Here is a 12,401-nt window from a genome sequence, read left to right as displayed (position 1 = left end):
CATCTGCAAATAATGACAAAACCATACCTGTTGAACTTTATGCTGTCCAAGTAGCACAGCTTATTATTATGTTGTCACTCCACAAGTACAGTGGTGCAGTGGGTTAAATGGCTGAACTTGCTGACCAAAAGGTCGGCGGTTCGAATCCAGGGAGCAGGGTGAGCTCCCACTGTTAGCCCAAGCTTCTGCCAACCTAGCAATTTGAAAACATGGAAATGTGAGTAGATCAATAGGTACTGCTCTGGCAGGAAGGTAATGGCGCTACATGCGGTCATCCCAGCCACATGACTTTGGAGGTGTCTGTGGACAATGACGGCTCTTCAGCTTAGAAATGGAAATGAGCACCAAACCCCAGAGTCAGACACACTAGACTTAATATCATGGGAAAACCTTTACCTTACACAGGAGGGAAATATCAAGAGGTTTGAAAAAAATTTCTAACTTGCAAAAGTTTTTTAAAAAACCATAAGCTTATGACGGGAGATTCTGAAACTGACCTTGATTTCTTAATCAGATACAGGGATAACCAACTGCAATGACCAAGAGACTATGCACCTTTCTTATCAAAGACCAGATTCAGTATTTGCTTTGTGCAACCCTTGGAGATGGCTTTCAAATGAAACTTGGATCCTGTTCCATTTCCTCTGTGGAGATTCCCATGGCAAATGTGAGCTCAGAGGAAAGCTTTTGCCTATTGCTGCAGAAATGGATTCATGTCAAAAGATTCTGCATGTGCACCTTCTGCTCTGAGATGTGTGTCTGGACAACACATCTGTTGTTTTACCTGTATAGTGCAGCAGGCCCAGTAGTACTAGTGTGGCTATGCAAGGGCTCCTGTTCCACCCCACATCTCCTGGAGTCAATATAGTGGAAGCTGAAGTGGTATCACATTTCTTCCCATTTCTTTTCAATTTTTGTTGTTCCATTTTTAAGTGCTTTGGGGTCTTGAAGAGGTTATACTCTGCTATGTTTTGCTAAGGATGGACAACACACATCTAGTCTAATTACCTTGGTTCAATTACTAGACTCAAATAGGTAAAGGTCAAGATTTTTCCCTGACATTAAGTCCAGTCGTTGGTGCTCATCTCAATTTCTAACCCGAAGAGCCGGCGTTATCTGTAGATGCCTCCCAAGTCATGTGGCCGACATGACTGTATGAAGCATGGTTACCTTCCCGCCGGAGCGGTACCTATCGATCTACTCACATTTCCATGTTTTTGAACTGCTAGGTTGGCAGGCTAATAGTGGGAGCTCACGCCGATCCCTGGATTCGAATTGGTGACTTTTTGGTCAGCAAATTCAGCAACTTAGTGGTTTACCCGCTGCGCCATTGGGGGCTCCTCAAAAAACTCAAATAAGTAGCTTGCAATTCTGAGTCCTACTTTTCTTTCTTCTTTAATATCCTGCTTTGCACCAGGTGATGAAATACACCAGAATAGCATTTACTGAATGAAAGGTATCAGAGGGTGGTGTCAACAAAATTCTCTATCATCCCCAATCCATTACCATTGAGCCAAGCTAAATAACAAGAGATTAGCACTGGAAAAGAAGGATTAATAATTACTTGTTGGGTTGGTGATGAAATTGAACACTGCAATCTTTAATTATTTGATGAGAAATTAACCCTGGTCTTGTCTTTCAGTGGGTTTAGCCAATGACAATGATCACTGCTGTGATTGCTACGGAGGTTCAGTTCTACCCATGGAATATGGATGAGCAATATGTGGTCCAGTGATTATGTGTAACCCCCAAGCCCCCCTTTTTTTACTTCAAAAGGTACGCATATATTGCAATTTGGAATTAGAATGTGGCGGCAAACCACAACATGCAACATATTTGATGGTACATAAGCATACATCAGCTGCTGAACTTGCTGACCAAGAGGTTGGCGGTGCGAATCCAGGGAGTGGGGCGAGTTCCCGTTGTTAGCCACAGCTTCTGCCAACCTAGCAGTTTAAAAACATGCAAATGTGAGTAGATCAATAGGTACCGCTTCTGCGGGAAGGTAGCGGCGATCCATGCAGTCATGCCGGCCACATGACCTTGGAGGTGTCTACGCTTAGAAATGGAGATGAGCACCAACCCCCCCGAATCGGACACAACTAGACTTAATGTCAGGGGAAAACCTTTACCTTTACCTAAGCACACTAATATTATTTCCCCAATCCATATTAGAAACAGAATATGTAGGATTTGCAACAGTATATCGCAGCACTCCTGTGCAATGTTTTGAACATTATACGGGTTAGGGGCAAATATACACACATGCAGTAATAATTTGGGGTCCTAGGGATTTTTAAGGACTATACTTTCCTCAGTTGTGATGTAGGGAGAAAAGGGTCAGTAAAATAAGGATATAATAAGCTGGATGGAAGAAGACAAATCTGTTATCCAGCTATTTTCACCATGGCCAGCTCCCCAGAACTCCTCTTCAGTTGTATTTGCAGATTGCTGTGAAGCACACACACTTTTGATTTATATTGGGGTCCTGATTCCTTGCTGCAGCCAAGGGGGAGGGGGTGTTAAGGATTCACCCCCCCCTGAAATTTTTCAGGTTTTTTAAAAAAAACCTGTTTTCCTCATGAATTTTAACTGATTAACCAAATCCCCATGAGTGTCCACTGAAGTTTATCTGTCTTGAGTGTCCACTGAAGTTTATCGATGGAGCCTGATTTCTAAATTATTTTACATTATGGAACTACTCTTCATGATTCGCTAAAAAAACTTAACCCCCCCCCCCATTCTTTTCTGACTATGGTTCTGCCTCCACCCCCTCGCCAATCAAACCCAAAGCAAAACAAACAACAACACGATGCCCAAACATTTGGTAATGGGCTGCACTGAGGAGCCAGGTCTTAACATAAAGGAACATTTCCAAATCATTACACTTTACCAATATGGTTTTCAACCTTCTGCCTTCTGTGTGTTTTGGATTTCAACTTCCACAAGCTGGAGCCTGGTTAGTTGTAGTAGCTTCTCAGCAATGGCTGAAAACTATTATTTTAGGCTCCAGAGTTTTTAAAAAAAGCCAGCCACTACAGGTTGATTTTAAGATTACTATCCATATCAGTTTGCTTTTCACAACAGGGATTTTTGCAAAATTCAGCTACTGTAGCCTTGTGAAAGGTTTGTTAAGTAAAGGGGTCAGAGTCTGATGTCTGATTAATCATTTTGCAAGGATCTTGAATGTAGGAGGTGCGCAAAGGCAGGAAGGAGAGGGAGAACCCTTGCCATTCTACCCATGGGAATTTTTCAAGTTTCTGTGACAATGACCACTTGCCTATGTGCACAGTGCAAAGTGTGTGTAACTTAATACCCTCCTCTTTTGGGGTGGGGTAGCGAGCCCTAGACCAGCAGCCAGTGCCAGGCATATGGACAGGCTTACGTAATGGATTTTGTTACAACAGCCCACAAGACTACTCTGTCTGTTATTTGAGATGCCAAATCTGGCCATGACAGTACATGCCTTAGTTACATATTTAACTACAGTAGAGTCTCACTTATCCAACATTCGCTTATCCAATGTTCTGAATTATCCAACGCATTTTTGTAGTCAATATTTTCAATACATCTTGATATTTTGGTGCTAAATTCATAAATACAGTAATTACTACGTAGCATTACTGCATATTGAACTACTTTTTCTGACAAATTTGTTGTATAACATGATGTTTTGGTGCTTAATTTGTAAAATCATAACCTAATTTGATGTTTAATAGGCTTCTTCTAAATCTCTCCTTATTATCCAACATATTCGCTTATCCAACGTTCTGCCGGCCCGTTTATGTTGGATAAGTGAGACTCTACTGTACTATGATGTGCTTTATGTGGGGTTGTCTTTGGAAACTGAATCTGGAAGCATTTGCATAAGTTCTCCTTGACAGAAAATCAAGCTAAGTGAGAGAAATTGTTTTGAAATAGTGGCTCTCCTGATGCGAGGGGAAAGATAGGATGGCAACACAAAGACATGTGTATGTGAAACCTATATAATTGGCTCTCTTACAATTGGGCCCAAAGATAAGATTTGTCCTTCATCCATAAATGATATATTTCTGTGAATAGTTTCATGTTTTTTTGTGGAACTCTCTCCCCCGGACAGTGGTGGAGGCTCCTTGTTATGATTGAGCCTCATGGCTCTGTTACTGACAGACGTGGGCGTAAGACTCCTCGAGAGTCAGATACTCTCGAGGAGCGAGAGAGAAAAAGACTGCGAGACATATTTGCAGCACCATCTGACGAGGAGTCTTTCGAAGGGTTTACGGAGAGAATGGAGGAGGGGCTGGTTAGCTCAGAGGAGGATGAGATGGATTGGACTCGGGTAAGGGAGGAAGTGGGTGCCACTGGCCATGATGGGACAGAAGATGAATGGGGACCTTCAGGATTAGACCCATGGTTTAGCTGGAGGGATGGGACGGGATCCACAGCTGGAGATGCTGTTGGGCGTAGTCAGAGGTGTTCCAGCTCTGACGAGGAAAGTGATGAGGAAACGCCCGGGTTAAGGAGGACAGCTGACAGTGATGAAGATTTGTAACTGGCATAAAATGGGGCTTGGGAGCAATTGCAAATTGCGTTGGGCAAGGTAATCTGGGCAAACGCTTGGGATCCGTGTGTGTGTGGGACGCTTCCCTGAAGACTTGTGTGCTTTCCTGTGCTGTGACGTAAGTTGATTGGAATCCAGGGTCAGACGGCGGGAGGGATTGTGTGGGCATTTGTTTGTGCAAACCTGTGCTTACTCTTATTAGCTTGACCCTCCGTCGTCTTCTTGACGGACGCCATCTCCTGCTTTGAGAACTCGGACTGAACTGACCACGGCTTGTCTTCCCCCCTTCTTGGACTTGGAAAAACTACAAACGTCTGCTTCTGGCTTTGATCTACGGAACGGAACTGGTCTACTCAACTGCTACAATCCTTGGCTGATTTACTCGTGTTGGAGATCCTGTCTGCTGTGTGTGTGGGGGAGCGACGCAAGTTACTCTAAGCACAGTGTTGGCAGCAGAGAGGAATCTGCTGCCAATTAGTTGCATTCTTTGTATCTTTTGTTCCTTGGCTTTCGTTTCGTTTATACCCAGGCTGAAGAAAGCAGTTTGTTTTTACCCGGATTAAACTCCGGTTTAATCCGGTTTATCTTTTGAACATTTACTTTTGCCCCTTTTTGCTCCTAAAGGCAAAAACTGCCTGGCCCTTGTGTTTTACGGGCATTTTTGAGTTCTGTAATCTAATAAACTCTGTTACTTTGAATCTTGTGGCGTTCTGTCCTTGACAGATTGCCCAACGCCCATAAAAAGTTTATTGCAGCAATAAACCCGTCAGGAAGACGATGGATGAGTTAAGGGCCAAAGTAGACCAATTGCAAACGGCTTTTACCGTTAGCCAAACAGCTCAGGCTGTGAAAGGACATGTTTTGACTCCTGAACGCTTTGACGGAACCAGGTGCAAGTTGCCAACCTTTTTGGCACAAGTGGAGCTTTATTTTTCTCAGCTCAGTGCTCATGCTTTTCCTACAGACACTAGCAAGGTGGCCTTTATTTTGAGTTTGTTGACCGGTCCCGCAGGACAATGGGCCACTAATTTAATTTTGGGAAATGACCCAGTCAAGGACAATTTGAATAATTTCAAAAAGTTGTTAACTGATACTTTTGGGGATCCTCTCCGCACGGAGAACGCTGGGTGGGCTCTGTATCGGTTGAAACAGGGAAAGGGGACTGTTTTGGATTACTTAAATAAGTTTAACCTGTATCGCCACCAGCTGGATTGGGGGGAAAATGCATTCATGCTTTTATTTACTGCCGGGTTAAGTGATATGCTCCAGGATGAATTAGCACGCTTGGAGCCGGCTGAAAGCTGGGACGCCTTAGTAGCTAAGGTGCTGCGTTTAGACGCAAGGTTCGAGGCTCGTAAACACTCAAAAGCAATGTGTGCGCCACCCATGCATGTAACCAGGGCACCTGTGGTGATGGGGGAAGAGCCCATGGAGCTTGGGGTCTTTAAAAAGCTGCCTACAGAGGAAAAGAGCCGTAGGAGGCAGCTGGGCTTGTGTTTGTACTGTGGGAATGCTGGGCATTTTGCCAAAAATTGTAATGTGAAACCTTCCCAGCTTTCGGGAAAAGGCCAGCCCTAGTGCGACGTGAGTCCAACGCACTAGGGCTCCTCAAGCAGTCAACTGAGGGGAGGAAGCATGTTTTCGTACCCATTACATTATCTGTTGGGGGAAGGGAACTTGTTTCTACTTTGGCACTGCTGGACTCAGGGGCTACGGTCTCCTATGTAGATATTGAGTTTGCTAAGAAGCATGGCATTCCTAGAGTGCGCAAGGCATGCGACGTGTGGGTGGAAGGAGCAGATGGGAGACTGCTGGAGACTGGGGTGGTTAACCATGAAACCTCAGCAGTAACGTGGGAGGTACAGGGAGTAACGGGAACATTTGTGTGGGATATTACGAGCTTGCCTAGATATGATGTGATCCTGGGGATGGATTGGCTAGCTGTAGTAAACCCACAAGTAGATTGGGCAACACGTAAAGTGATCTTAAAGAGGCAGGACTGTTGCACTCTAAATGTTACTCATTCTGATATGGAGGGAGTGCCTGCTGAGTATGGGGAGTTCTCTGATGTATTTTGTAAAAGAGAAGCGGACAAATTACCACCGCACAGGCCATATGATTGCGCCATCAAGTTGGCAGAAGGTGCGAAACTGCCAGCAGGGAGGCTGTATGCCTTGACTGTACCGGAAAGGCAAGCTTTGCGGGAGTTTCTAGATGAAAATTTAGCCAAGGGGTTTATTCGCCCATCTAGTTCTCCAACTGCGGCACCAGTATTCTTTGTAGCCAAAAAGACTGGGGAACTTAGGCTGGTCTGTGACTATCGGATCCTAAACAAATACACCATTCGGGATAGGTACCCGCTCCCTTTAATCTCGGAACTGTTATCAAGGGTGCAAGGGGCTAAGGTCTTTACCAAGCTTGACCTGCGGGGGGCCTATAACTTAATCTGTATACGGGAAGGGGATGAATGGAAGACGGCATTTAACACGTGTTTCGGATGCCACGAGTTCCGAGTCATGCCTTTTGGGCTTTGTAATGCTCCTGCGGTATTCCAGAGGTTCATGAACGATGTGTTCAGGGACCTAATTGACCAATTTTTAGTGATTTATTTGGATGATATCTTGATTTTTTCTAAGGACGAGAAAGAACATCGTCAACATGTCAAGCAGGTTCTGCACCGACTGCGGGCTAATGGGCTTTTCGCCAAGGCTTCCAAGTGCGTCTTTCATGTGCCTGAAGTGGAGTTCCTAGGTCATGTAGTGTCAGGTAGGGAACTTAAAATGGACCCACATAAGGTTGACGCCGTCAACTCATGGCAGGAGCTGAAGACTAAGAAGGATGTACAAAGGTTCTTGGGTTTCGCTAATTACTACCGGGAATTTATTCCGAATTTTGCAAAGCTCACGGTACCTTTGACGCAGCTTCTGCGCAAGAAACAGCCATTTGTGTGGGGGCGGGAAGCTCACGAGGCGTTTCTACAACTAAAGTCTAGTTTTCAATCGGACAACATACTAACCCATCCTGATGTTGACAAACCGTTCGTGGTAGAAGCGGACGCTTCTAGCTACGCGTTGGGGGCTGTATTATCTCAGAAGGATTCCTCAGGGACCTTGCGTCCCTGTGGATTTTACTCGCGGCAACTAACACCCTTCGAGCAGAACTATACCATATGGGAGAAGGAGTTGTTGGCGATTAAGGTGGCGTTTGAGGTGTGGCGGCACTGGCTTGAAGGGGCACGGCACCAGATCGTGGTCAGATCTGATCACAAGAACTTAGAGCACTTGCAAACAGCAAAGAGGTTAAACCAGCGTCAAATCCGCTGGGCTTTGTTTTTCTCCAGGTTTAACTTCAAGGTGCAGTTCGTGGAGGGGAAGGCAAACTTGCGGGCCGATGCTTTATCCCGCAAGCCGGAATTTAAGACCAATGAGCAGGTAGTATGTCAGACCATCTTGCCTACTGCCTCTCTGTGTGTTGTAGATAATGAGCTTGGGTTACATGACCAGATCCTTGAGGCTCAGAAGGATGATGTGTGGACTCAGGAGCAACTGATGCTGCTCTCTGCAGGTAACCGTACCATACTGCCGCATCTCCAGGATCAAGACGGGGTATTGGTGCGTAGGGGGCAGGTTTACGTACCAGTGGGGACCCTCAGGTTGGAGGTGATTAGAGCCCACCATGACGAACCCATGGCTGGGCACTTTGGCAGGTTCAAGACCGTACAGCTTATCACCAGGAGCTACTGGTGGCCAAAGATGCGGCAAGACATTCTGCGCTTTTGTGACAGCTGCGCCGTTTGTCAGCAGAGTAAGACGCCTGTTGGGCGCCCTAGAGGGTTGTTATCGTCTTTACCTGTTCCGGAGAGGCCATGGCAAATCATTTCCATGGATTTTATTTCAGATTTGCCTAAGTCTGGGGGTTATACTTGTATTTGGGTGGTGGTGGATTTATTTAGTAAACTGGCTCATTTTATTCCTTGTTCAACCATTCCGGCGGCCCCTACGTTGGCCTTACTATTTACAAAGCACATATATCGTTTGCACGGAGCACCCGAGGTGATTATTTCAGATAGGGCTCCGCAATTTGTGTCACGCTTTTGGAAACACTTCCATGAGTGTTTGGGGACTAAGTTAAACGTGTCTTCAGCTTTCCATCCGCAAACGGATGGACAGTCGGAACGGGTTAATGGGCTCTTAGAGCAGTATCTGCGTTGTTTTTGTTTAGATCAACCCACGGCTTGGGTAAAGTGGTTACCGGTGGCGGAATTTGCTTACAACAATGCGGTGCACACGTCTAGTCAGCATACGCCATTTGAGCTAACTTATGGTTTTCACCCACGGGGAGGTGTGGCGCCGTCGACCAATGTGGTCTCTTCGGACCCTGTGTACCGCTCTTCGGAAATGGCTGCATTGCATGATGTTGCCCGTCGCTTACTGTTGGAAGCTAAGGCAACGCAGAAGACTCAGGCTGACCGCCACAGGCAGGCAGGGGAGGAGTTGGAAGAAGGGGATTTGGTGTGGTTATCTTCCAAACATATTAAACAGGCTGGGGGAAAGTTTGCGCCTCGGTATTTGGGTCCCTTTCCTATCGTTAAAAAGATTTCTTCTGTTGCGTTTCGTTTGCGTTTACCGTCTAGTTTAAAGGTCCATCCAGTCTTTCATCGTTCGCTGTTGAAACTTGATACCTCTAGTCGTCGTGGTGCTATAGCGGAAGGTATCACTGCCACTTCTCCGCCATCGGGGGAGGAGGCCTTTGTGAGAGGGGATAGTGTTATGATTGAGCCTCATGGCTCTGTTACTGACAGACGTGGGCGTAAGACTCCTCGAGAGTCAGATACTCTCGAGGAGCGAGAGAGAAAAAGACTGCGAGACATATTTGCAGCACCATCTGACGAGGAGTCTTTCGAAGGGTTTACGGAGAGAATGGAGGAGGGGCTGGTTAGCTCAGAGGAGGATGAGATGGATTGGACTCATGTAAGGGAGGAAGTGGGTGCCACTGGCCATGATGGGACAGAAGATGAATGGGGACCTTCAGGATTAGACCCATGGTTTAGCTGGAGGGATGGGACGGGATCCACAGCTGGAGATGCTGTTGGGCGTAGTCAGAGGTGTTCCAGCTCTGACGAGGAAAGTGATGAGGAAACGCCCGGGTTAAGGAGGACAGCTGACAGTGATGAAGATTTGTAACTGGCATAAAATGGGGCTTGGGAGCAATTGCAAATTGCGTTGGGCAAGGTAATCTGGGCAAACGCTTGGGATCCGTGTGTGTGTGGGACGCTTCCCTGAAGACTTGTGTGCTTTCCTGTGCTGTGACGTAAGTTGATTGGAATCCAGGGTCAGACGGCGGGAGGGATTGTGTGGGCATTTGTTTGTGCAAACCTGTGCTTACTCTTATTAGCTTGACCCTCCGTCGTCTTCTTGACGGACGCCATCTCCTGCTTTGAGAACTCGGACTGAACTGACCACGGCTTGTCTTCCCCCCTTCTTGGACTTGGAAAAACTACAAACGTCTGCTTCTGGCTTTGATCTACGGAACGGAACTGGTCTACTCAACTGCTACAATCCTTGGCTGATTTACTCGTGTTGGAGATCCTGTCTGCTGTGTGTGTGGGGGAGCGACGCAAGTTACTCTAAGCACAGTGTTGGCAGCAGAGAGGAATCTGCTGCCAATTAGTTGCATTCTTTGTATCTTTTGTTCCTTGGCTTTCGTTTCGTTTATACCCAGGCTGAAGAAAGCAGTTTGTTTTTACCCGGATTAAACTCCGGTTTAATCCGGTTTATCTTTTGAACATTTACTTTTGCCCCTTTTTGCTCCTAAAGGCAAAAACTGCCTGGCCCTTGTGTTTTACGGGCATTTTTGAGTTCTGTAATCTAATAAACTCTGTTACTTTGAATCTTGTGGCGTTCTGTCCTTGACACTCCTTCTTTGGAGGCTTTTAAGCAGAGGCTGGATGACCATCTGTCGGGGGTGCTTTGAATGAGATTTTCCTGCTTTTTGCAGGGGGTTGGACTGGATGGCCTGTGAGGTCTATTCCAATTCTACGATTCTATGATTCTATGAATATTTTTTGTGAATGTGTTTTGTGAATATTTTTGTGTATATGATTTTGTGAACATTTTGTGATGTTTTTGTCAATAATTTTATGGTTATTTTTGTGAATAGGTTCATGATTATTTTTGTGACTGTTTTGCAAATATTTTAGTGTATATATTTTATGTGAATATTTTTGTGAATAGTTTCATGATTTTTTTGTGAATATGTTTTGCAAATATTTTTGTGTATATAATTTTGTGAATATTTTGTAATATTTTTGTGAATACTTTCATGGTTATTTTTGTGAATAGGTTCATGATTATTTTTGTGAATATGTTTTGCAAATATTTTTGTGTATATAATTATGTGAACATTTTGTGATATTTTTGTGAATACTTTCATGGTTATTTTTGTGAATAGGTTCATGATTATTTTTGTGACTGTTTTGCAAATATTTTTGTGTATATATTTTATGCAAATGTTTTTGGGAATAGTTTCATGATTATTTTTGTGAATTTGTTTTGTGAATATTTTTCTGTATATAATTTTGTGATATTTTTGTGAATAGCTTCTTGATTATTGTTGTGAAAAGGTTCATGATTAGTTTTGTGATAGCTTTTTGTGGATATTTTTGTGTATATATTTTATGCAAATATTTTGTGATATTATTGAGATATATATATATATATATATATATATATATATATATACATACATATATACTTGGTGTGCCCGGCCACGCATTGCTGTGGCTTATGGGACTCATTTGTTGACCTGGTGGAATAGCAGTGAATAGCCTTGCAGCCTCAAAGTCTGGGTGTTTTTTCCTTATGCGAATCCTTGTTTGGTGAGCTGGAATACAATGGAATAGGCTTGGTGCTTGGAAGGCTGGGTACTTGCATTGTAGGGAAATGGTTTTTTTAGCCAATTTGAATTGCACTGAATAGCTTCGCTGTTTCAAAGACTGACTGCTTTCTACATAGGGGCATCCTTCCTTGGGCAGGTTGAATGGGACGGAGTAGCTTCATGGCTTGAAAACCTGAGAGTTTACTATCTAGGGGAAATCTTGCTTGGTCAGGTTGAACAGCACTGAATAGCCTTGGTGCTTGGGGCCTTTAGTTTTGTTGTTTTGTCCGGTGCTATGATTCCATCGCCCTTTTATATAGATATAGATATATTGATATATGTGTGGGTGTGGAGCCCCGGTGGCAAAGTGTGTTAAAGCACTGAGCTGCTGAACTTGCAGACCAAAAGGTCCCAGGTTCAAACCCTGGGAGCGGCCTGAGCGGCCGCTGTTAGCTCCAGCTTCTGCCAACCTAGCAGTTCGAAAACATGCCAATGTGAGTAGATCAATGGGTACCGCTCTGGCGGGAAGGTAACGGCGTTCCATGCAGTCATGCCGCCCACATGATCTTGGAGGTGTCTACGGACAACGCCGGCTCTTCGGCTTAGAAATTGAGATGAGCACCAACCCCCGAGTCGGTCACGACTGGACTTAACATCAGGGGAAACCTTTACTTTACCTATGTGTATATATGTATATATATATATATATATATATATATATATATATATATAATATACTAGCTGTGCCCGGCCACGCGTTGCTGTGGCAAAGTGGTGGTGGTATTGGTTAAAAATTATTGTGGAATTTTTATTTGACGTTATTTGTATTTTTTAATTAATTTTATTGTAACTTATCTTTTTTATTTGTTATATTTTATTATTTTTAGTTATTTTGTTATTATAGTATTTAATTGTATTAATTTTTTAGTGTTTATTATTTTTATTGTATTATTTGTATTTATTTTATTTTTTATTCTTTTATTAA

Source organism: Anolis carolinensis, chromosome 4 (assembly GCF_035594765.1).
Source record: "Anolis carolinensis isolate JA03-04 chromosome 4, rAnoCar3.1.pri, whole genome shotgun sequence".
Classification (NCBI taxonomy): domain Eukaryota; kingdom Metazoa; phylum Chordata; class Lepidosauria; order Squamata; family Dactyloidae; genus Anolis; species Anolis carolinensis.
The sequence above is the reverse complement of the archived record's forward strand: the minus strand, read 5'-3'. Positions refer to the sequence as shown.